This window comes from Lissotriton vulgaris, chromosome 10, assembly GCF_964263255.1.
Source record: "Lissotriton vulgaris chromosome 10, aLisVul1.2, whole genome shotgun sequence".
NCBI lineage: Eukaryota > Metazoa > Chordata > Amphibia > Caudata > Salamandridae > Lissotriton > Lissotriton vulgaris.
In genome coordinates this window covers 626000302-626027205 of record NC_141698.1, presented here as the reverse complement: position 1 = coordinate 626027205, position 26904 = coordinate 626000302, and positions in this window count along the sequence as shown.

Here is a 26904-nt window from a genome sequence, read left to right as displayed (position 1 = left end):
AAAAATGTCATGAGCAATGCCAATAGCTCTACCTTTAATAATGCCGAGACCACTGCATTGTAAATTCTTGTTGTGTTTGGTACCAAGTAGACTGCAACTTGTGAGACCTGCATATATAATAGCACACACGCATGATCTGTGTTTGCCTATGATAATAAAAATTTGCATTAGTACAGTTAGGGCACTTAGGGTTGGGGTGCACATATATTACCATGTTGAGGATTTTTCTGTCCAAGTACCAGCCATTTAAATAAGCATCTGTAAAGCACATACACACATTCACACGTGCAGGATCCATGTAGTGACCCTTCACTCTGACAGGCTGACTCAACATTCAAAAATGTGGCAATGTTCAATGCTAAATGGTTGTGAGCAGAAAATATATGTGAACTAGATAACTTTGTACAGTACAAAGAATAACTCAACTAAGCCAGTCACTGCCACTTAGTTTGGTGCAACGGTATCTGCATTGGCACTAGACAGCACACAGTGAGCCAAAGCAAGGAGAGAACAGAACGGCTCCATATCTTTGTAAATGTGTGTAAATATGAAGTATGTCTGCTCTCTCCATTTCACGCAATGCTGCGCAGCTCAGCAAGTGCCTTTGCTGCGTCATGTTGTGTGAAATAATAATGAATGTGTCCAGGGCACAGGTCCTGTTAGACGGGGACCCGGAGGGTCGGCCGAGTACAGGGGGGAGAGGCCTCCGGTGAGGGCCCTCTCTGGTAATCGTACAGACAAGTAACTCCCCCCCCCACAGATAGACACCACACAGGGATGAGTTCTGCACACTTTTATATATCTTTTTAAGCAAGGTACTTGACGGTACAGCAGGACCAGGATACGAGGATCCTGTCAATTCTAGTCTCTTTGGGGGAAAGGGTAGCGGGACAGTCTCAGTACCGGACAGGTCCGGGGGTAGCCGGTGTGGAGCTCACAATCCTCGAGCGGATGGGTTCGCAAGTAGGGGCCGCGGCAGCGCCAGCAGGCCCTCAAGATGGTTCACGAAAGGATGAGCCGCGGCAGCGCCAGCAGGCCTTCAAGATGGTTCACAAAAGGATGAGCCGCGGCAGCGCCAGCAGGCCTTCAAGATGGTTCACAAAAGGATGAGCCGCGGCAGCGCCAGCAGGCCTTCAAGATGGTTCACGAAAGGATGAGCCACGGCAGCGCCAGCAGGCCTTCAAGATGGTTCACGAAGAGGAGCCGTGGCAGCGCCAGCAGGCCTCCAAGGATGAGTTCGTCTCGGTGTCTCTCGACTCCAGGATACAACTCCCTTCCTGCTCTGGAGCTGCCCCAGTTATAGGTCTGGCGCCCTTTGATGTCCGGACCCTCGCACTTGGAGGTCGGGAGGTCCGGGATGAGGGAGTCCAGACACCCAGCAGGGGGGGAGACAGCGCCCAGGGAGGCTGGGGGCGATCGACACCTGGCGGAGGGGAGCCATTGACACTCCTTCTCCCATTGACCTGCCAAGTGGTCTCTTCACCCCCTGGGGGGATGGTGGTGCCTCGATGTCGGGGCCTGGCTGGGCTCGAGGCCGAGGTCGACCCGAGGCCACGAGGCCTGGTCGTGTAGTGTCCAAAATAGCGGCTGGGGTTCTGGAAGGGACCCGGGCCAGCCGATACGGTGGTGTTCAGGAGCCAGTGTTCCGTCGGGGAAGGGATGGGGGTGGCCCCGGCGGGTTGCAGGGGTGGTTCTTGTCCGGGGAACAGGAGGAGCAGGGGTCGGCGACCCGCCATGCGGGAAGGGGACGGCCCGGCCACGAGGCCTGTCCAACATGCGTCCCCCCAGCTGAAGGCAGGGAGAGTCACCCATCCTCTTGGGTACTCTCCTCGCCGAGGCGGAAGAAGCGGGACAGGCCGTCTGCGTTGGCGTGATCTTGGCCTGGGCGATGCTCTTCAGTGAAGTCCATCCCCTGCAGGGAGATGGACCAACGCAACAGCTTCGGGTTTTCCCCCCGCATCTGCATCAGCCATTGCAGGGGTCGGTGATCTGTTTGCACCCGGAAGTGGGTACCGAAGAGATAGGGCCGGAGCTTCTTGAGGGCCCACACTACGGCAAAGGCCTCCCGCTTGATGGTGCTCCAGCGCTGTTCTCGGGCCAGCAGGCGTCGGCTGATGAAGACCACTGGCTGATCGACCCCCTCGGTGTTGAGTTGGGAGAGGACGGCCCCCACGCCATGATCTGAGGTGTCCGTCTGTACTATGAATTCCCGGCTGTAGTCGGGGGCTTGGAGCACCGGGGCGGTGCACATGGCGGACTTCAGGTTCTCGAAGGCCGCCTGACATTCAGGAGTCCAGTTGACTTTCTGGGGGTTCTTTTTGGACGTGAGTTCTGTGAGTGGCCCTACAATGCTGCCATAGTCTTTTACGAAGCGCCGGTAGTACCCGGTGAGCCCCAGGAAGGCTCGGACCTCTGTCTGGGTGACCGGGGGCTCCCAGGCCTGGATGGCGGCAATCTTGAGCTGGAGGGGGGCCACCAGGCCACTTCCCACCTGGTGTCCCAGGTAGGTCACGGACCCTTGGCCGATCTGGCACTTGCTGGCCTTGATGGTTAGCCCGGCCTGCCGGAGGGCGTTCAGGACCTCCCGGAGGTGGTGGAGGTGTTTTGCCCAGTGACGGCTGTACACAGCAATATCGTCCAGATAGGCGGCGCTGAATTCCTCCAGACCCGCCAAGACCTTGTTCACTAGTCTCTGGAAGGTGGCGGGTGCGTTTTTCATTCCGAATGGCATCACCTTGAAGTGGTACTGGCCATCCGGGGTGGAGAAGGCGGATCGCTCCTGGGCACCTGGGGTGAGGCCGATCTGCCAATAGCCCGCTGTCAAATCGAAGATGCTCAGGTAGCGGGCGGCCCCCATGCGGTCGATCAGTTCATCTGCCCGTGGAATGGGATGAGCGTCGGTCCTGGTGACGGCGTTCAGACCCCGATAGTCTACACAGAACCTGAGCTCGGGGGCGACGCCCGGGGCGGCGGCCTTGGGGACCAGCGCGACTGGGCTGGCCCAGGGGCTGTCGGACGGCTCGATCACTCCCAGAGCTAGCATCTTGGAGACTTCCGACTGGATGCAGGCGCGTACTCGATCAGGCACCCTGTACGCCCTGTGTCGGATAGGGGGGCTATCCCCGGTGTCAACGTCGTGGAGGCACCAGGGGGTGACCCCAGGGATGAGGGAGAACAGGTCGGCAAATTGTAGTAGCAGTTCTTGGCAGTCTTGGCGTTGTGCTGGGGACAGGGCATCGGAGAGGTGGACTCCCTCCACGGAGCCATCTTTCTCGAGCGTTTTCAGGAGATCGGGGAGTGGCTCGGAGTCTTCTTCAGCCCCACTGTCGGTAGCCATCAGGAGGCTAAGTTCAGAGCGTACAAAGTGGGGCTTGAGTCTGTTGGCATGGAGGACACGCAGGGGATTTTGGGGTGACTCCATGTCTACCAGGTAGGTGACGGGGCCCTTGCGCTCCACCACTTTGAAGAGTCCTGTCCATTTGTCCTGGAGGGTGCAAGGTTCAACCTGGGACATCACCCAGACCTGTTGTCCTGGCTCGAACTCGATGGATGAGGCATTCTGATCATACCAGCGCTTCATGTCCTCTTGGCTGGCTTCGAGGTTGGCCTTGGCGAGTTCCCTGAACCGCCGGGTCTGGTTACGGAGGATCAAGAGGTACTTGTATACATCAGGGGGAGTCTTCTGCGGGGCCACCTCCCACCCTTCTTTGACCAGGCTGAGGGGGGCCGGACGGGGTGTCCATACAAGAGTTCGAATGGACTGAAGCCCAGGGATTTCAGGGGGACCTCCCTGTAAGCGAACAGGAGGCACGGAAGCAGCACGTCCCATTGGCGACGTAGGGGTTCTTCCAGGTCCATGATCATCCCCTTGAGGGTGCGGTTAAATCGCTCTACTAGTCCATTCCCTTGCGGGTGATAGGGGGTCGTGAATTTGTAGGTGACCCCGCACTGTTGCCATAGGGACTTCATGTACCTGGAGATAAAGTTCGTGCCTCTGTCACTGACGAATTCTCGGGGGAAGCCCACCCGCAAGAAGATCCCCATCAGGGCTCGGCCCACCACGGGCGCCGTCACGGTCCGGAGAGGTATGGCCTCAGGATAGCGGGTGGCATGGTCTACCAGGACAAGGATGAACCGGTGTCCCTGTGCTGTCCGGGGCTCCAGGGGCCCCACAATGTCTATTCCCACCCGCTCAAAGGGGGTGGTGACGATGGGGAAGGGTTGCAGGTAAGCATGGGCGAATTTTGCGAATCTCGCGTTCACGAATTTTGCGGATTTGCGAACTTGCAATCCGCAAAATCCGCGAATTCTCGCGAATTTGCGGGTTTTTTTGTGTTCGCGCGGGTTTCTGCCAGGTCGCGAGGGTTTTTGTACAATTTCGCAAACGCGAACTTACCTGTCGGGTCCCAAGTTTTGCGAACTTGTTGTTTCTACGTGTCCAGCCTGTTGGGACACTCTTCTTCATCACTGCCACCCTCTGTCACCACTGCCACTCTCTGGTTCACCCATGCCACCCTCTGGCTCACCCATGCCACCCTCTGTTTCATCACAGCACCCTCTGGTTGTCCAGTGTACATTATTGTGGCAAAGCAAAGCACACCTTCCCTGCCTCAAGTGACCTGAATTAATTTGGGGCTGATTAATGTGTCACAGAATATTTTTTTAGCTGGCACTTGCTTCCTTAGTGCTTCCTGATTAGTGATCTTTTGCACTTGCTAAGTGCTTTCATTGTTGCAAAATTAGTTACAACACCTGCCCTGCCCCAACTGACAATAATGAATTAGGGGCTGATTAATGTGTCACTGGATTTGAACTTCCACCCTGGCTCCTGCTTGTCTCCCTTAGCTGTAATTCAGGACCTTTGTGGCATATGTGTAACTATTCTGAGGGTCAGAGCAGGGTCACATAATAGTTGCAAGTAGGCAACTGAACTCTGGAGGGGCCCCTCAGGAAGCACTACAGGAAATGGCTACTAATGATGAGCTTGAACTTTTGAACCTGGTAAGTAGTTTCAGTTTTGCTAAGATCGTATTTCTGCAATTTAGCGCTTATTCGCGGGGCGCGAAGTTGAACTGGGAAGCCGCGAACTCACGCGAACAGTGCGAGCAAGCCATAAAATCCGCTGCTTGCGGATTTGCGGATTTTGCGGGAAATTCCCGAATCTCCCGGATTGCGAATTTACCGAAAATCCGCAAAATCCACGAGCGGAACGGATTTTCCGCCCATACTTAGTTGCAGGGGGACCTTCAGTTTTCGGCCGCTTTTCCCGCTGGCCTGGCAGGTGGGGCAAGCCCGGCAGTGGTTCGCTACATCGTTCCGCATCTTCGGCCAGTAGAAGTGAGTCACCAGGCGGCTGTACGTCTTGTCCTGCCCCAGGTGCCCGGCAAGAGGCACATCGTGTGCCAAGTTCAATAGGAAGTCTCTGAATCGGAGGGGGACCACCAGCACCCGGCTGGCTCCAAGCTCGGCGATCTTTTGCTCACTGTAGAGCAGCTCGTTGTCCCAGTAGATCCAGTGTGCCCCCGAGGCATCCCCTGCGCTCTGGGCGATGGCTTGTTGTCGGAGTCCCTCGAGGGAGGGACATGCTTTTTGTTCCTGGCGGAACTGTTCCTGAGTGGGGCCACCTTCTTGGCGCCACTGGTCCAGCTCCGGGAGGTCTTGGAGTTGATCCAGTTCTTCGTTGCCGGACCCCGGAGGACCAGGCTCAGGGGTGGTTTCTTCTGTGACGATCGGCGGAGGAGGTTCGGGCCACTCCGGTTCCTCTGGGCTGGAGATGGCGCGGGTGGCCATGGATCGGGTCGTTACACAGACCCATTCAGGGAGACCAAGCATCCCCAGGTGCTCCCTCCGCTCAAAGGCTGACCAGGGAGAGCTCTCGAGGTCGTTCCCCAGAAGGCAGTCCACCAGGGCATCGTCGCGGACAGTTACTTTTAGCATGCCGGACACCCCCCCCCCCACTCGAAGGGGACACAGGCCATCTGGCACAGGCTTTCGGAGTTGTCTGCTGACCGCACTGGACAAAGTACATTCGATAGGATCTGGTATGGGGTCACCAGATGGCAGCGGACTGCGGTCACACTGGCCCCTGTGTCACGGAGGACTTCAGCCCGGCGTCCATTGATGGTGACCCACTGGCTGTATTTCTGCGTGTTGGCGGGGATGGGCGCCCGCGGGACCATGTCCCTCTCCCCTAGACAGACCAGGGACATGGCGGCTGGTTCCCACTCGGGCTGCTACTGCTCGTACTCTTCGGTGTCTTCTTGGCCCGGCTCTTCTCCCAGGGCGGCGGCGGTGATCTGGCGGTTCATGGGGCTCTGATTTTTCGGGCAGTTGGGATCATTGGCGTAGTGGCCGGGTCGCTGGCATTTGTGGCAGGTAATGTTGGAGCGGAACCCTGGTTGCGTTGGAGGGCTTCCTCTTCCGGCCGGGGGCGGGGGGTTGCTAGTGGAGGGCACCGTGACGGTGTCCCGGCCCCGACCCTGGCCTCCTCCGTGGGCGGTGGGGCCCTTGGGAGGCTCTGTTCTGTTCGCTGGGCCAGCTTCGAGGGACTCGGGTGCTCTCCCATTGGTCTGCTTCGATGGCGAGTTTCCGAGGTTCGGTCAGTTTGCTATCAAGGAGGTGCTGTCTAAGTTCGACGAAGCAATTATTGGAGAGGTGCTCCCATACAATAAGGTCGAATAATTGCTCGTAGGTGGTGACCTGGCTGCCCTTGATCCATCCCTCGAAGGCTCGGCTAAAAAAGTTCACGTACTCCACCCAGGTTGTACCAGGGATTCGTTTGCAGTCCCGAAATCTCTGCCGGTACATCTCGGGCGTGAGCCCATAGCGAGTGAGGAAGGCGGCCTTCATGTGGTCGTAGGATGTCATCTGGTGGTCGGGGAGTTGCAGCAGGGCGTCTCTTCCTTCGTTGACAAATTTTCCCAAATAGCCCGTCTCCCCAGTCGCTCCGTGGGATTTGGTGGGAGGTCATTGCTACCTCGTAGGCTTTAAACCATTGCTGGATATCATCGTTCCGGTAGTATTCCCTGACGACGTCCTTGGGGATGTGGACCTTGGGGTCCGTAGGGGCAGTGGGGCTCTGGTGCCCGGAGACGCCGAGGTCTTTGTTCTGTTGTCGAATTTCTAGCTCCTTCAAGTTGCGCTCATGCTCGTATGCTAGTCTTTTTTCTTCCAGCTCCCGCTGGCTCTTTTTCTCTTCTCGTTCTTCCCTGAGCCGCAAGTGTTCGAGGGTTATTTTTTGTTCTGCCAATTTGAGTTCTCCATCTAAGCGGAGTCGAGCCAGCTCCAATTCGTGGAGCCGGATTTTCTCCCGTTCTCGGGCCTCTTCGGCCGAGAGGCCCGATCTTCTTTCGTCTGCAGGGGTGGTATTTGTTTCGGTGGTCTTGAGGCTTTGATTTTGGGGTGGGGATGTTTCCGTCTCCACCCACGATTCTAAGGCGTGCTTGAGGTCATCTTTCGTGCTCAGTCCCGTGGTAGCAATGTCCAGCTCTATGCAAAATTGCTTCAGTTCTTTGTGGCTGTACCCTTCCAGCTTTTCCATCTGAAATTTTTCTGTTGTTCCACTCTCCTTTGTCGTCATGGTGGCTGTGTGTCATGGGGTGAGTTACTCTCTGTACGATTATGCGTCGGTTTGGATCGCGCCACCAACTCAGCAAGTGCCTTTGCTGCGTCATGTTGTGTGAAATAATAATCAATGTGTCCAGGGCACAGGTCCTGTTAGACGGGGACCCGGAGGGTCGTCCGAGTACAGGGGGGAGAGGCCTCCGGTGAGGGCCCTCTCTGGTAATCGTACAGACAAGTAACTCCCCCCCCCACAGATAGACACCACACAGGGATGAGTTCTGCACCCTTTTATATATCTTTTTAAGCAAGGTACTTGACGGTACAGCAGGACCAGGATACGAGGATCCTGTCAATTCTAGTCTCTTTGGGGGAAAGGGTAGCGGGACAGTCTCAGTACCGGACAGGTCCGGGGGTAGCCGGTGTGGAGCTCACAATCCTCGAGCGAATGGGTTCGCAAGTAGGGGCCGCGGCAGCGCCAGCAGGCCTTCAAGATGGTTCACAAAAGGATGAGCCGCGGCAGCGCCAGCAGGCCTTCAAGATGGTTCACAAAAGGATGAGCCGCGGCAGCGCCAGCAGGCCTTCAAGATGGTTCACGAAAGGATGAGCCGCGGCAGCGCCAGCAGGCCTTCAAGATGGTTCACAAAAGGATGAGCCGCGGCAGCGCCAGCAGGCCTTCAAGATGGTTCACGAAAGGATGAGCCACGGCAGTGCCAGCAGGCCTTCAAGATGGTTCACGAAAAGGAGCCGTGGCAGCGCCAGCAGGCCTCCAAGGATGAGTTCGTCTCGGTGTCTCTCGACTCCAGGATACAACTCCCTTCCTGCTCTGGAGCTGCCCCAGTTATAGGTCTGGCGCCCTTTGATGTCTGGACCCTCGCACTTGGAGGTCGGGAGGTCCGGGATGAGGGAGTCCAGACACCCAGCAGGGGGGGGAGACAGCGCCCAGGGAGGCTGGGGGCGATCGACACCTGGCGGAGGGGAGCCATTGACACTCCTTCTCCCATTGACCTGCCAAGTGGTCTCTTCACCCCCTGGGGGGATGGTGGTGCCTCGATGTCGGGGCCTGGCTGGGCCCGAGGCCGAGGTCGACCCGAGGCCACGAGGCCTGGTCGTGTAGTGTCCAAAATAGCGGCTGGGCCGGAGACAGGGGTTCTGGAAGGGACCCGGGCCAGCCGATACGGTGGTGTTCAGGAGCTAGTGTTCCGTCGGGGAAGGGCTGGGGGTGGCCCCGGCGGGTTGCAGGGGTGGTTCTTGTCCGGGGAACAGGAGGAGCAGGGGTCGGCGACCCGCCATGCGGGAAGGGGACGGCCCGGCCACGAGGTCTGTCCAACATGCGTCCCACCAATGTTAGACGGGGACCCGGAGGGTCGGCCGAGTACAGGGGGGAGAGGCCTCCGGTGAGGGCCCTCTCCGGTAATCGTACAGACAAGTAACTCCCCCCCCCCCCACAGATAGACACCACACAGGGATGAGTTCTGCACACTTTTATATATCTTTTTAAGCAAGGTACTTGACGGTACAGCAGGACCAGGATACGAGGATCCTGTCAATTCTAGTCTCTTTGGGGGAAAGGGTAGCAGGACAGTCTCAGTACCGGACATGTCCGGGGGTAGCCGGTGTGGAGCTCACAATCCTCGAGCGGATGGGTTCGCAAGTAGGGGCCGCGGCAGCGCCAGCAGGCCCTCAAGATGGTTCACGAAAGGATGAGCCGCGGCAGCGCCAGCAGGCCTTCAAGATGGTTCACAAAAGGATGAGCCGCGGCAGCGCCAGCAGGCCTTCAAGATGGTTCACGAAAGGATGAGCCGCCCCAGCAGGCCTTCAAGATGGTTCACAAAAGGATGAGCCACGGCAGCGCCAGCAGGCCTTCAAGATGGTTCACAAAAGGATGAGCCGCGGCAGCGCCAGCAGGCCTTCAAGATGGTTCACGAAAGGATGAGCCGCGGCAGCGCCAGCAGGCCTTCAAGATGGTTCATGAAGAGGAGCTGCGGCAGCGCCAGCAGGCCTCCAAGGATGAGTTCGTCTCGGTGTTTCTCGACTCCAGGATACAACTCCCTTCCTGCTCTGGAGCTGCCCCAGTTATAGGTATGGCGCCCTTTGATGTCCGGACCCTCGCACTTGGAGGTCGGGGAGGTCCGGGATGAAGGAGTCCAGACACCCAGCAGGGGGGTGGAGCCAGCGCCCAGGGAGGCTGGGGGCGATCGACACCTGGCAGAGGGGAGCCATTGACACTCCTTCTCCCATTGACCTGCCAAGTGGTCTCTTCACCCCCTGGGGGGATGGTGGTGCCTCGATGTCGGGGCCTGGCTGGGCCCGAGGCCGAGGTCGACCCGAGGCCACGAGGCCTGGTCGTGTAGTGTCCAAAATGGCGGCTGGGCCGGAGACAGGGGTTCTGGAAGGGACCCGGGCTAGCCGATACGGTGGTGTTCAGGAGCCAGTGTTCCGTCGGGGAAGGGCTGGGGGTGGCCCCGGCGGGTTGCAGGGGTGGTTCTTGTCCGGAGAACAGGAGGAGCAGGGGTCCGCGACCCGCCATGCGGGGAGGGGACGGCCCGGCCACGAGGCCTGTCCAACAGGTCCTAAAAAAAGAAGTGGGGGGACGCTGTCACCGGAAATGACTTCACAACAGGAAGTCACGTCACGAAAGGTGCCGAGCTCCTCGTCCCAGAGAGGCCAAAGAGCCCGCGTGGTACCCCAACTCGAGCCCTGAATGTGTCCCTCAAGTGATTCAAGAGTAGTAGTGGGGAAGACTGAGGGAGGAGTTGACTTTTTAAGCTCAGAAGTATGCATCAAAATGCTAATGCTAAAACATGCACACTCTTCTAGAGCACAGAGGTTTGTTAACAAGCCATATTGTCTAGCACGATCAGAGCTCCCCGGGTCAAGACAAGCCCCCTGCAGCTCCATTCCTCTTGTGATAATGGCCCAGATTTACTACGATTGTGTTTCAGGGTTGCATCACTTTTTTGGGGCAGCCCCGACATAAAATCATTGTGTGACCTACATTCTAAATTAATTGTCTTTCACACTGTTTGTCTGCCGAAAGAATCAGAGGTCACAGATGTGACATCGATTAACCAAGAGGAACCTCCTAGTAGAAAAAAGAATCTAGACACAACAGGAACTGGGAATTGAAGTAGAAGAAGTATTGTCTTGTTTATATTGGTTTGACAGTTAAGATGTCAAAGAGGAGTCCTCTGTGTGAGGTAGATTTGGAGCCGAAAAGAGCAAAGTTCCATGAGATGAAACTATAATAATTTGATTTGATGTAATCGTACCGGATCGTTTGGCAAGAACTACTGCCCATGGGTGGCTATTTTCATTTTGCTTAGTGTCAAGGTTTGTGAAGGTCAAATGGCAGAGTATTGATGCAGATGGCCCATAACCTTAGTCTAATATACAAGAGAATAGTTAGATTTTTTTCTTGGATTGTAAAGGAGCATTCATTACCAGTCAAGGAGTACATATTCTGGTTGGCAGCACAAACAGTGAAACCAGAGGTGATGTCTTTGCAAGAGACATATCCACAAATGCAGTGTATTAGATTGTTTTTGCCATTCCCTGTACATGCTTACCTTTTTTGCAGGTGGAGATGCGGCTACGGTTGGAGTGATGAAATATAAACACTTTTGTTGCAGAAAGAAAATAATGAAGAATGGTTTCTGTCTCATTGGCTACTTTAATGGGGGAATTAGTCACTGTTATTACCCTTACCATGGGTCAGGACAGATTTCTGACTTCATAATGGATGGATTAGAGAAGGTGGTAGAAGGGGAACTCCTGCAGCTGAGGATTTTAATCTGGTGCTGAAGGGAGCAAGGGGAAGGAAAATCACAATAGATTCCTCAATGTCCAAGACTTTACATAGCAGACTTCATAGGATTGGATTCTGTGTAAAGCAAAGAATGTGCCTTCCCTTGGAGAAATATTTAACATTTTACACATTTTTACAGATCTCACACACATATTGATATAGCTAATGTTTCCCAGGCCCCTGTGGGGAAGAAGGAGGGGATATAAATAGGCTACATAGATGTATTGGACCAGGCCTTGCTAAATTAGGAACTCTCCCTGGGGGTTTGGATGAGACCAACAGGGAGGTGGATGTTTGAAAATATCCTGCTAAGGGGCACAGGGTATAATGCTCAGTTAAGGGAGCATATTTGGAAATATTGTGAGACGGATGACACTAAGGGTCAAATTACGAGTCTGGCGATCCTCGCCGCATCGGCGGTCTGACCGCCCAATTACAACTTGAGCGGTCAAAAAGTAATTGGACCGCCGGCTCTGCCAGGGATCTGCCATTTCCTGGTGGTGGCGCGGCAGTTAGGGGCTATGTAATATGCAAGTGGTGCTGCTGGGACACCACCATGAATATTACAAGTTTCAGCACAGCCTGCAGTTTCATGGAGGCCTTTCCTCCAAGAAAAGGCTAGCAGTGCTGAAATAAAGAGGGCCCTTTAGGGCCCCCTGTGCCCCCTCAGCCTGGGGATGAATGCAGGGGGGCACAATATGTGCCCCCCTGTGTGCATGCACCCAGGTTCCTGCACAGCATGGAGTTTCGAGTCCATGTCGTCCAGGAATCACTTGTGGCGTACCTATTGCGGGTCCTCTTTCAAATGCACAGCTGCCTTTGAAAGACTCACTGCAGCTGTACCACCAGAACACAAAAATGGTCGTAAACTGGTGGGCAAGCGACTTTCGGCAGTTGGCACTGCCGCGCCACCGCTCCGCAAACACTCGTAGTTAGGTTCTAAGATCTTAAGTAGATCCATCCTATTGGAGATCTTCATGGTAGTGTTGCGTGATAAATGTATTGCTCTGAAGACAGAGTGTAGTTAGATGCCTTTTTGGCATGATCCACCCCATTTTATGGACTGCTGTTTTTGGACTCTGTGCACTGGAACTCTACTACACAGGCCCCAGTGCATGTGCTCTGACCCCTAAAACATGTTCAAACTGGCTATACTCCTGAATCGCATATTTGACTTACCTATAAGTCCCTAATATATGGTACAAAGTGTACCAATGGCCTATAAGTCAAATGTCACTAGTGGACTGCACGGGGGCGCTAGGTGGCGCAAGACCAAGATGTTATGTTATGTTATGTTATATAGGTCTTTTATAGCGCACGGCTACTCCGAGGAGTGTCCCGGCGCTTTGTACTACATGACCTAAGAAGGGACAGGCAAAACATAACAGTAAAGAAAAGAAACAAAAGGACAAGATTCCGAACAGAGCAGGAAGTCTCTAACAAGTAAAGAGCCAAGTCTTTAAGCCCTTCCTAAACGCAAGCAAATTAGAAGTAGAGCGCAGGGTCAAAGGAAGGGAGTTCCACAGCTGCGGAGCTAACAGCCTGAACGAACGTCCACCAATGCAGGCTTTTTTAATTCGGGGCACCACAGCAAGGAAAAGAGACTCCGATCTCAAGGATCGTGCCGGGTGGTAAAAAGCCAGCCTCCTTTGCAAGTATTGAGCTCCCGCGGCATGCAAAGCTTTGTGGGCCAATGTCATAGCCTTGAATACTATCCGTTTCCGGATAGGGAGCCAATGTAAAGCTTGCAATAGGCTAGAGGCACTGGCCCACCTGTGGAGGCCAAAGATGGCTCGCGCTGCAGCATTCTGGGCCACCTGCAGGCGTTGTCGAAGGTACTCCGGGAGACCAAGATATAAGATGTTCGAGTAATCCAATCTGGATCCAATAAGGGCCTGAACTGTCGTTCTCCTATGTTCCTCAGAAAGTAGCGGGAAAAACTTCCGAAGCATCCTGAGAATGCCAAAGCATGTTCCTGTAAGAGCCAGCACCTGGGATTTGAGCGTCAGCCCATTATCGATTTTAATTCCCAGGTTCTTGGCTGACTGGGATGAATGAGCTGGAGGGAACATGTCGGCAGGCCACCACCCATGCCAATCCGGATCAGATGGACATCCGAAAAAGAGTATCTCAGATTTATCTGAGTTGCACTTGAGGCTGTTTAGCTGGAACCAATTAAAAACAGCCCCAAGGCACTCGCGGATACTTTCACCATCGAATTCTTCTCCCTTCCGGCAGGTGAAGAGAAGCTGGGTGTCATCGGCGTAGGATACGATCTGGGCCCCGAAAGACTCCACCAGTGTCGCCAAAGGGGTCGTAAAGATGTTAAATAGAGTCGGGCTCAACACGGAGCCCTGAGGTACTCCGACTCCCAAAGGCGACATCTCGGCGGAGCCAGGGGGGGCCCAGACCGTTTGTCGGCGGTTGGCTAGAAAAGAGCGAAACCAGCTGAGCACCGTCCCCCTCAGACCGATTTCATGGAGTCTTACGAGGAGATCCTCGTGGGGGACGGTGTCAAAGGCCGCCGACAAATCCAGCATGACCAACATAACCCTGCCTCCAACATCCAGCGTCTCCTTGACGGCCTCCGAAACCTCCAATAGCGCCGTCTCTGTGCTTAAATTGGGGCGGAAGCCGGATTGAGAGGCATGTAGTAGCTCGTGGGATTCCAAAAAATTGGAAAGCACACCATGTACATGCTTCTCAAGGATTTTGGTCAATGTCGGAAGAAGCGAGATGGGCCTGCAATTGGCAGGGATTTCTGGGGCAAGGCTCGGTTTTTTGAGAAGGGGGATGACCATAGCCTGCTTCCATGTCTGCGGGATAGCCCCCTGACTAAGGGAGAGATTCAGAATTGGGTTGGCTAGAGGGTTGACGATAGCTGACATTTTAGCTAGAAATTTGGCCGGCAGGGATCACGAGGCGAACCAGATTTGAGATTCGTTATAAGTGTCAGCGACGAAGATATCGAGAGTGGCGGGAAAACCGTCAAGACTGGGCCTGGAGAAATAGGGTGGACTGGCCCCTCCGGAAGGTTCATAAAACCGACCGTCGGCCTAATAGGAAAAGAATCCTGTATCAACCTGATTTTGGTGGTGAAAAAATTGGCCAGGGTGGCAGCCCAAGTCTCAGAAGGAACTTCCTGAACTGAGTTAGTGCGCATAGTTGTAAATTCCCTGACAATCGAGAAAATCTCCTTACAGGAGTTTGCTGCTTCCTCGATTCTCCTAGCGAAGTAGCGTTTTTTACCTGAACTACTTCCTGATGGTAGGTTTTGATCATTGATCTATAGGTCAGCCTTGCCTCGGCATCGTACAGAGACCGCCACGCCCGTTCGGCTACTTTACACTGCCTACGGGAGTGCGCCAGCACTTCGGTGAACCTCGGTGCCGAAACCCGTTTCACGGTGGTTCGAGGAGGAATCACAGGGGCAAGCTCGTTCAACCTATCTACGAGCCACGTCTGCAGGGTTTCAAGATCATTGTCCAAATCACCGGTATAAGAGACAGGATGGTCATGAAGGGCCTGGGCCAACATCTCCGGGGTCACCCGATGATATGCCCTAAAGGCAGTACCCTGATGTCTCATGGCAGTGGCTGCTGGTTTCTTAGTGCCTAGTATAAAAAAATGAGCTAGCCGATGGTCGGACCATAAGACCGGCAGCAGTGCTGTCACCTCGACCGGGAGGGTAGAGAAAACCTGATCTAAAGTGTGGCCTTTGTCATGGGTTGGTCCCGAAAGATAAGGAAGCAGGCCCAGAGAGGCCGTGATATCGATCATCTTGGTGGTATCCGGATCAGAGCTGTCTTCCATATGGAAATTAAAATCTCCAGCTACTACACAGTGATCTGCTCTTAAAGCTAATGTAGAAATTAAAGAGTGAAGTTCCTCAAAAAAGGATCCTGCAGGACCTGGAGGTCTATAGATTAGAAGCCCCTTGAGAGATTGTTGGGATGACAGGGATAAGGAGAAAGCGAGGAATTCGGTGCCCGTGATGGCCTCCGTGTGGATGACAGAACACGTAAAAGCTTTTTGTACCACGAGAGCCACACACCCCTCTGCCCTTCCCTCTGTCTTGCCTGAAGATGTTATAATCAGGGGGGATAGCGGTAACAATGTCAGGGTGTGATGACTCACTCAGCCATGTCTCAGTCAACATCACACAGACAGGTTTTTCAGTGGCCAGGAGATCAAAGATTTCCTGGGCGTGTCTGTGGACTGATCTGGTGTTAAGGAGTAAGCAGAGATGCTTAACGTTTCCCTCCTCCCTGCTGGATACGGGAAGGGGGACACTGGCGAGATGCCAGCTACAGCCAGGACATTTACGCTTACCCTTAAAGCGACCAGGGAATACCGCATGACAGGCGTCAGAAGGTTTGTAAAAAGAGCGAAGCTCCTGGGATGAATAGGATAACATAGTGGCGCAGAGGAAAAATATGTAGGAAGATAGCAGTCTGCCACGCCGTACGCCTCCGGGACGCTGACAGGCGCAGACGGGCAGGACTCTGGCGCGACTCCGGCGCAGGTCCGGCGCGTCCGCTACGCGGAGGAGGGTACGTGCTTTTTATAGCGCTGCTAGAGCGCGTGGACGGCGAGGCCTACACCCAATATGGCCGCCAAAGTCAGATCCCAGCCCTCAGCTTCAATGCTCGGCCGAGGGCGGTCTGAATATCAAGGAAGGTTGAAGGAGCAACGAAGCGCCAAGGAGCGCTGGGAAGTCTTAAGCTCTGAACTCTCTGAAGATGGCCGCACACCAGTAAGGCTCTCACCAGCTGGACGGACAAAAATACTTTAGACCCATCCTGAGATGCATCAAGGGCTTCAATAGTAGTGGAATTGCAGCAGGAATTACTGGGGGGTCACATTGGTGGAATGATCCTTGTATCAGTGCTGGGAATCAAGCGGCAGAGAGCAGCATACCTCCGCGCTTGATACCGCGTTTGGGGCCTGGTATGGAGAGGCTGCAGCGAGATCTATGCAAGCCTGTGGCCTGATGCGGAATGCGGGCCTGCACCCGGAAACAACTACAGACCGGGATGAGGCCCCTCCCCATCACCATCTCCTCCTAGTTGTCTGGGTTTTACTCCATCTGATCATACTCCCCTTCACTCCTGATCCTATAGAGCACACTTCCAATCGTGTAATTATCGTCCTGATGTTGACCTCAAGCTAACAGAGGTCGATACGCCGTTGACTCGACAACGCTAATCGCGGCATTCTATGGGTCATTTCGCTAATAATTAAATCATGTTTTAAGATTGTAAATACCAATGTTTGATCTACTATGTTGTTCTCGCTGCCTCACGTTGTTCTCCGCATCACTTGTGCCACTGCTCCGTTTTATACACTATAACACTTTCAGTACACATGTGGTTGTTATGGTTACTGCAATTTAGCTGTCCGTTGTGCTCCTATATGCAAATAACAACCCTTCCACTCTTACTTGGTCTCTCATCTACCCCTTCTGGTCTTTGTGATTGATACACTTGTTACCCTGTCCCCTTGTATGATATACCGGTTGAGACATTGTTCTATTGTTACCATTTTTGCCCGGTCTCAAGTGAGATAACAGGTTTTCTCCTGTTTCTATTTACTTACAATATCGGAGGCCACAGAGACGCATAGCCATACCATGGAACTGAGATATTGTGGAGGGGGGGAGCGATATGTGCCTGCTGCTTCTATACCATTGGGTGGCTGCCCCTGCGAACCTGCCGAGCAGAGTCGGTCTATCGTATTGCCTGAGCGCAGACCTCAAAGCCCATCCTCATATCGCCTGTTTGTGCTGCATGATTACTCGCTCCAGTGCAGGAGCTAGTGAAAGACATTGGACCCTTCCCTGTCAACAAAACGAGACTGAGAGATACAGATTGGTGGTGGCCATTTTGTGGCGCGTCGCTGGAGCCTAGGAGCTACTGCTTCCAAAGAGTCTGGAGCACATTCCATCCCTGTCTAGAGGAGCAATATCAAAATCCAGTGTACACAATGGGTAGAACTGACACAAAAGAAACCAAAATACCCTCCGAGTAGCGCAAGGCATACAAGCCTGGTTCTGCGGACCATGCAGACTCGGACACAACGGAAAGCCCGGAAGAAGACTGGAAGGGTCTACTGCTAAGCATGAACATCAGTTTGACATCTATCGGTATGAAATGGACACCATGAATGCGCGGTTGGACTCAGTGGTGCACAAACTTGACCAACATGATCAACTGCTCAAGGAGATTGTTAGAACCGGCTGTCTCTAGTTGGCAGAGGTATACACTTCTGACAAATAGGGACACACCTTTCCTAGTCAGGGCAAGGGGATCACACCCTTTGATAACCCCTGCTCACCCCCTCGGTAGCTTGGCAGAGCAGATAGGCTTATCTCGGAGGCTGTGCGTTAAGCATTTATGACCACATACAGTAATAAAGTGAATACACTACAAATGGACACGACACAGTAGTATTATAAAAATAAGTATTTTTATATAAGGCTTAGCACAAGACCAAATAACGACAAAAATGTACACAATCTTAATAAATACTCTGGGAAGGGAAAAATAGTTCAAAGGTAGTTTCTTCTTTAGCACAAAGTCTGTTGTATTAAGCAAATCTTCTTCTTGGCAACACAGTTCTTAGCAACAAGGTAACCCACACGGGGGCTACACGACGTCGAGGCAAAGTTACTCCAAAGGTTCAGCGTCGACCGCGAGGAGCGCTACGTCGAGCCCGGAGTCACACGGACCCCCAACAACACAGTACCTTAGGAAAATGAAGCACGCGATGATCAGCGGCGTCGAGCAATCCGGCGTCGCGTCTTCGGTGTCGATCAGGCCTCAGCAGGCGTTGTTGTTGATGATGCGGTTGCAAAGTGTGAGCAGCGCTCACGGCGTCAAGAGGGCACGAGGGCGATGCGATCAGCAGCGGTGCAGACATGAGGTCCCTTGGAGCTGGAGCCGAACTCACTACTCACTGGCGTTGCTGCTGGCGTCGATCGGGCCCGGCGGCCGGTCGTCGAGGAAGCGGGACACTGGGGCTGTTACCCACTATGTCGAGCTGGATTCGGCGACGTCCGTCGGCGTCGAGATTGCCGGCTCTTTCAGAGGTGCTGGATTCACAGGTTCCAGCAAATAGCACTTTAAAGCAGATGAAGTCCTTTAGCCCTGTGACTTCAGCAGGAGACTGGCACTCTTCCAGTCCTTGGAGATTTTCTTAGCAAGCGTGAGAGTACACACACAGTTCCTCTCTCCTGGTTCCTTGGCAAAAATAAAGAAGCACTGCAGGATTCCCCCCAGCAAACAGCACACTGGCAGAAGGGGTAGGCAAGTCCTCAGATCAGCAGGCCTCTTGTCCTTGGTTACAGGGTTCCTTGTCAGAAGTGATCTGATTTCTTAGTTCAGGGGTCCTTCTCTTATACCCCTTTTCGGCTTTGATCCCTTTGTCCATGCCGGGGACTTTCCCAACATCCTGGGTCTGTTGTGGGTGGAGCCAGGCAGAAGCACCTGGCTTATTCACTGAGCAGGGCTGGGTCCTCAGACGCCCAGCAGGAGGTGGAGCCAGCATTGACACTGGCAGGAGCAGAGCTATCGGCCTCCTGGCAGGAGGTGGAGCCAGCATTGTATCAGGCAGGGCAGGCTATCAGCAACTACTCTCCCCCTACTCTCAACGCAAATGTCCCACTCATCCCACACCGACTCATCCAGACCTCTGGAGCCACCCAGCTCCTGTCACACACACGCAAGACCAGCAGAAACCAGATATGGTTAGACAAGAAAATAGACACTTTCTAAAAGTGCTATTTTCAAACCCAGAGTCCAAAAACCATCCACCCCAACGGATGCGTAATTAAACCCCGAGTTCAGGGACACCAAACTCGACATTGCACCATGCTCCCCGAGCCAGCTAGGATCATAGCTTTAATAATCCCGGCGGCCCATTCTAACCAACGGAGAGCAGGTTACCTCGCAATAGTGAAGAACGAAGATGGCTGTAGTTCACTATTAGGACATGCCAACTTGGTCAGGCGTGTCCTACCTTAGACTTACAATGCACCCTGCCCGTGGGCCTACCATAGGGGTGACTAACATGAAGTTAAGGGAAGGTTTGAGGGACTGGCAAGTAGGTATTCTCGCGCAGCCCACGTGACAGTACCAGACTGCACGTGGGTCTCGCAATGACCGACCCAGTAGACATTCTTTTACGAGGCCGCTCTTGTGGGTGGCACAACACGTGCTGCAAGCCCACGAGCGACATTTGTATTTACAAGCCCCGGCACTCCTGGTGCACTAGACTAGGGACTGACAGTAAACCAAATAAGCCAAACATGGATACAATTGATACATCACTTTAACATCGGGAGCACTTGCGCTGTGGCACTGATCAGCAGTGGCACGGCGCCCAAAGCATATACCAGCAAAACATCGAAAAACAGTGGAGGCAAACAGAAAAAATGGAGGAGAGACTCAAGCCAATGATGTCAGGTCTAACACGTGTGCCCTCCAGCTGAAATGTGGGGAGAACTACCCTTGACCGAGGGAGTCCTCATCACTAAGGCGGAAAAATCTGGACAGACCATCAGCATTGGCGTGATCTGTACCAGGGCGGTGTTCCACCGTAAAGGTCATCCCCTGTAGAGAAATGGACCACCTCAACAGTTTCGGATTCTCACCCCTCATCTGCATCAACCATCTGAGGGGCCTGTGGTCTGTCTGAAACCGGAAGTGAGTCCCAAACAGGTAGGGTCTTAGCTTCTTCAGCGCCCAGACCACAGCAAATGCTTCTCTCTCTATCGCACTCCACCTCGTTTCCCTGGGAAGTAACCTCCGACTGATGAAGGCTACAGGCAAGTCTCGGCCCTCTTCATTCACCTGAGCTAGAACAGCCCCCACGCCATGCTCTGAAGCGTCCGTCTGGACAATAAATTCTTTCGAAAAGTCGGGTGCCTGGAGTATAAGTGCTGTGCACATTGCAGTTTTCAGGGTGTCGAAGGCCGTTTGACAGGCATCAGTCCAGATCACGTTTCGTGGCTGCTTTCTGGAAGTCAGCGAAGTCAAGGGGTGCACAATGTTACCGTAATCCTTGACGAACCTCCTGTAATAACCCGTGAGTCCTAAGAAGGCTCTCACCTGAGTTTAGGTTTTGGGCGGCGCCCAAGCCAGGATGGTATCAATCTTGGGTTGCAGGGGGGCAACCTTGCCGATCCCTACTTGGTGCCCCAAGTACACCACAGAACCCTGCCCAATCTGGCACTTACTGGCTTTGATTGTGAGGCCTGCTCGGCGCAGGGCCAAAAACACTTCCTGGAGGTGGCGCAAGTGTTCCTCCCAGCTGGCGCTGAACACTGCGATGTCGTCCAGGTAGGCGGCACTGAAATCCTCCAGTCCAGCCAAGACCTGGTTGACCAACCTCTGGAAGGTGGCAGGGGCATTCTTCATCCCAAAGGGCATCACCCGGAACTGGTATAGCCCATCTGGTGTGGAGAATGCTGACCTCTCCTTTGCCCCATCGGTTAAGGCGATCTGCCAGTACCCAGACGTCAAATCAAACGTACTAAGGTACCGGGCAGCCCCCAACCGATCGATGAGCTCATCAGCTCTGGGGATGGGGTGCGCGTCAGTCTTTGTGACCGAATTGAGTCCTCAGTAATCCACGCAGAACCGGAGTTCCGGTGAAGCACCAGGCGCTGCAGCCTTCGGGACCAAGACCACTGGGCTGGCTCAAGGACTGCTAGAGGACTCAATCACCCCTAACGCAAACATTTTGGAGACCTCCTCCTTAATGTATGCTCGGACTTTGTCAGTCACCCTGTAAGCCTTGTGCTTCACAGGAGGGCTGTCTCCGGTGTCAACATCATGGACACACCAATGAGTGACATCCGGAACCAAGGAAAACAGATCCGGGAATTGTCCCAACAGTTGGCGACAATCCTGTTTCTGCTCAAGGGTCAGTGTGTCAGAGAGGACCACACCATCCACTGACCCGTCTTGCTCTTTAGCACACAGGAGGTCAGGAAGAGGCTCACTCTCCTCCTCCATTCCAGCATCTGTAGCTAGGAGCATGCCCACTTCGGACCTTTCTAAGTGGGGCTTCAAACGGTTGACATGCAGGACCCGCAAGGGGTTCCTGGGAGATTTCAAGTCCACCAAGTAGGTGACATCGCTCTTCTTCTCCACAACCCCAAACGGTCCAGTCCACCTGTCCTTGAGCGCACAAGGTTTCACAGGGGACATGACCCACACTTCCTGACCAGGCTGAAGCTCTACCAGAGTGGCGTTCTGGTCGTACCATCGCTTCATCTCCTCCTGGCTGGCCTCCAGATTTGCCTGAGCAAGTTCTCTGAAGCGCCGAGTCTGGTTCCGAAAGGCCAGCATGTAGCTGTATACTTCCTGGGGAGGTTTCCTGGGAGATTGCTCCCAGCCTTCCTTGACCAGACTCAAAGGCCCTCTTACCGGGTGACCGTATAAGAGCTGAAAGGGGCTGAACCCTAGAGACTTTTGCGGCACCTCACGGTAAGCAAACAACAGGCATGACAAGAGGACGTCCCATTTCCGCCTCATTGGTTCTTCAAGACCCATAATCATGCCTTGAAGGGTCCGGTTGAATCTCTCAACCAGCCCATTTCCTTGAGGGTGGTAAGGAGTGGTGAACTTGTAGGTTACCCCACACTCCTTCCACAGAGACTTCATATTGTTCGAAATGAAGTTGGTGCCTCGGTCCGACACCACCTCTCTGGGGAACCCCATCCGGGAGAAAACACCCATCAGTGCCCGTCCCACCACGGGGGCCGTCACTGTTCGGAGAGGGATGGCTTCCGGGTACCGCGTGGCATGGTCCACCAAGACCAGGATAAACCTGTTGCCTATGCTGTCTTGGGGTCCAGGGGCCCAACAATGTCAATACCCACCCGGTCAAAGGGGGTACTGACCACTGGAAAAGGTTGGAGGGGAGCCTTCTGCTTCCTTCCGCTCTTCCCACTTGCCTGGCAAGTGTGACAAGTCTTGCAATGGATGTCTACATCCCTACGCATCTGAGGCCAATAAAAATGGGTGACAAGCCTGTCATAGGTCTTGTCCTGCCCCAGATGTCCAGCTAACGGAACGTCATGAGCCAACCCCAGTAGGAAGGCTCTGAAGCGCTGGAGTACCACCAGCACACGGGCTGACCCAGGTTCAGCAGCCTTAGGCTCGCTATACAGGAGGTCGTTCTCCCAGTACACAAAATGTGACCCTGACTGATCACCTGAGGATTGGGCTGAGGCCTGCTGCCTCATGCCCACAAGAGAAGGGCACACTTTCTGTTCCGCACAGAATTCCTCCCTGGAGGGACCACCATCCTGCTGCCAATGGGTCAGCTCGGGCAGGTCTCCCAGTTCGGCAATTTGTTCCCCTGTGGGCTCCAGGGCATCCCCCTCAGGGTCTACCTCCTCCTGGACCGCGGGAACTATGGGGGACGGCTTCCCGCACCCCCTGCCTCTTCTCTTCACAGCTGGGTCCTGGGCCATACTTTCAGGCTCCGGGACCCCATCAACACCTTTACTCGCTGTCATTGATCGAGTGGTTGCACACACCCACATTTTCAAGTGCGCCTCTCTCTCCACCTTAGCCCAAGGGGAGTCTTCTAAATCATTGCCCAGGAGACAATCGACAGGCATGGCGGGCCTTACAGCAACCTGAAGAGTACCTGAAACTCCCCCTCATTCAAAGGAAACCTGAGCTACCTCACACTCTTTCTGGGAGTTGTCAGCTGCTATCACAGGGTAGAATGCGTGGGGAACCACCTGCTCTCTGGACACCAAGTGACACTTGACAGCTGTCACACTCGCTCCGGTGTCTCTGAGAGCTTCCACTCTATGGCCATTAATGGTCACCCACTGCCTATATTTACTAGTGTTACTAGGCAGAGGGGGTGGAGGGACCATTTGCATGTCTCCTAGCGAGACCAGGGACATTTCTGCGGGACCCCTCCCACCATGGACAACCATCTCCTCCCCTCCCAGGGCTACACTTGCCAACTGACGGGGGGGTGCACGCGGCGGTGCATTCGAATCCTTTTTGGGACACTGGGGGGTCATAGAACCGGTGTCCCACCTGCCCACAACCGTAGCACTTTAGGGGGCCCCTATGAACAGGTTTACCCGTCGGGCCCCTGGCTTCTTCTCAGGGGGAGGCTGGGAACCTTTCCCTTGGTTCCCTTGGGGATTACTTTGGGGCCCTTTCTGAGACTCCTTCTGTTTACCCCACTCTGCTGGGGACCCTGCCCACCTTTGGCCGAGTCTCCCACTGGACCCTTGTGGACCCTGGTACTGACCCAGCGGTCCGCCTCCTCAGCAAGTTTTCTAGGGTTAGATATCTTGCTATCAATAAGGTGCTGGCACAGCTCTGGAAAACAGTTATTAGACAAATGCTCCCAAGCAAACAAATCATAAAGAGCTTCATAACTTTCTACTTTGCTGCCCTTCACCCAACCATCCATGGCTCTGCAAAAATAAGACACATATTCAACCCACGTCGTACCAGGCAACTTCTTACATTCTCTAAAAGTTTGTCTGTACTTCTCGGGGGTTAGACCATACCGTAACATTAAAGCATCTTTCATATGAGCATACGACATCCTATCCTCAACAGGCATGTCTAACAGGGTATCTCTCCCCTCATTCACAAAGCGACCCCACAACCCGCTCCCCAATTCTTCTCAGGGACCTGGTGGGCCAACAATGCTAGCTCATATGCTTTAAACCACTGACCAATATCTTCGTTCCTATGATAATCTTTTATCACATCTTTGGCAAAGTAAAACTTACTTTCTGCAGGCCCAGATGGGATGCTGCCACCAGAGGGATTTAACTCTAACTTCTTAGCTTGGATGTCCAACTCCCTCAACTTGGTATCACGCTCCAAAGCTAACTTCTCGATTTTCAAAATCTAACCTTTTGGTCTCCAAATCAGCTTCTCTTCTACCTCTTGCATTCTCTAACTCCAACTGCCCATTTATCTTTAGCCTTGCCATTTCCATGTTGTATGCACGCTCCTTCGCCCTTTCTTCTCGTTCTTCAGGGGAAAGACCTTTGGAGGAAACACTGCTTTCGGGAGAGGACTCAGGCCCATTCGCTGGCACCTCCTCTTCCCCTTCCACTGGCGGTACCACCACCGGATCAGTGGGATCTCTGGCCTCCAACCAGGCCTGCAATGCTTTGAGATATGTTTCCTTAGCCTTGAGACCTTTGGTAGGAACTTTAAATTTCTTGCAAAAGAATTTCAACTCCTCCAATCTGTAGACGTTTATCTTCGCTCTGTCGAACTCCTCCACGACAACAACAGGGGTAGTGACTCCGGTGTCACTCATGGTCAAAACTGGCAGTGTTCAAAAAACCAAGTTTCAGAAAAGCGGAGAACCAAAAATAGGATCCTTCCAAATTAGATTGTGACTGCGCTATGGTCTGCTTTCACTATATAGCGCACACTAATCACTGCACATGGGTCATAAATGCAAAGTTCAAATCTTCACCGCTGACCCACCAATGTTAGAACCGGCTGTCTCTAGTTGGCAGAGGTATACACTTCTGACAAATAGGGACACACCTTTCCTAGTCAGGGCAAGGGGATCACACCCTTTGATAACCCCTGCTCACCCCCTCGGTAGCTTGGCAGAGCAGATAGGCTTATCTCGGAGGCTGTGCGTTAAGCATTTATGACCACATACAGTAATAAAGTGAATACACTACAAATGGACACGACACAGTAGTATTATAAAAATAAGTATTTTTATATAAGGCTTAGCACAAGACCAAATAACTACAAAAATTTACACAATCTTAATAAATACTCTGGGAAGGGAAAAATAGTTCAAAGGTAGTTTCTTCTTTAGCACAAAGTCTGTTGTATTAAGCAAATCTTCTTCTTGGCAACACAGTTCTTAGCAACAAGGTAACCCACACGGGGGCTACACGACGTCGAGGCAAAGTTACTCCAAAGGTTCGGCATCGACCACGAGGAGCGCTACGTCGAGCCCGGAGTCACACGGACCCCCAACAACACAGTACCTTAGGAAAATGAAGCACACGATGATCAGCGGCGTCGGGCAATCCGGCGTCGCGTCTTTGGTGTCGATCAGGCCTCAGCAGGCGTCGTTGTTGATGATGCGGTTGCAAAGTGTGAGCAGCGCTCACGGCGTCGAGAGGGCACGAGGGCGATGCGATTTGAGAAAAAACAAGGACCCCCTGGGTATCAAAAATACACAGATTCCTAGGGCAGGGTGAAAACCAATGTGAGTACAGAATCCTAGGCCATCCGCAGAGTAAGTGACCAAACAAGCTGGGACCAAAGGAGAAGAAGAATTGTCAGGAGATAATGTGTATATTAAAAAAATATATATATTTAATTAAACATGGATAAAAATCATATAGAGACTCATGTAATAAGTCACACTATATGAAACAATAAAACAATACATCAAATACATTCATTAAAAAGCAAAAACATAATAATAACAATATGAATCCTGGCTAGTTATGACAGTTATATACAAAAGAGGGGTATTTACTGAGACAACACATGCACTTATAACAAAATAGTTAAATTGACTCACGAGGGCGATGCGATCAGCAGCGGTGCAGACACGAGGTCCCTTGGAGCTGGAGCCGAACTCACTACTCACTGGCGTTGCTGCTGGCGTCGATCGGGCCCGGCGGCCGGTCGTCGAGGAAGCGGGACACTGGGGCCGTTACCCACTATGTCGAGCTGGATTCGGCAACGTCTGTCGACGTCGAGATTGCCGGCTCTTTCAGAAGTGCTGGATTCACAGGTTCCAGCAAATAGCACTTTAAAGCAGATGAAGTCCTTTAGCCCTGTGACTTCAGCAGGAGACTGGCACTCTTCCAGTCCTTGGAGATTTTCTTAGCAAGCATGAGAGTACACACACAGTTCCTCTCTCCTGGTTCCTTGGCAAAAATAAAGAAGCACTGCAGGATTCCCCCCAGCAAACAGCACACTGGCAGAAGGGGTAGGCAAGTCCTCAGATCAGCAGGCCTCTTGTCCTTGGTTACAGGGTTCCTTGTCAGAAGTGATCTGATTTCTTAGTTCAGGGGTCCTTCTCTTATACCCCTTTTCGGCTTTGATCCCTTTGTCCATGCCGGGGACTTTCCCAACATCCTGGGTCTGTTGTGGGTGGAGCCAGGCAGAAGCACCTGGCTTATTCACTGAGCAGGGCTGGGTCCTCAGACGCCCAGCAGGAGGTGGAGCCAGCATTGTATCAGGCAGGGCAGGCTATCAGCAACTACTCTCCCCCTACTCTCAACGCAAATGTCCCACTCATCCCACACCGACTCATCCAGACCTCTGGAGCCACCCAGCTCCTGTCACACACACGCAAGACCAGCAGAAACCAGATATGGTTAGACAAGAAAATAGACACTTTCTAAAAGTGCTATTTTCAAACCCAGAGTCCAAAAACCATCCACCCCAACGGATGCGTAATTAAACCCCGAGTTCAGGGACACCAAACTCGACATTGCACCATGCTCCCCGAGCCAGCTAGGATCATAGCTTTAATAATCC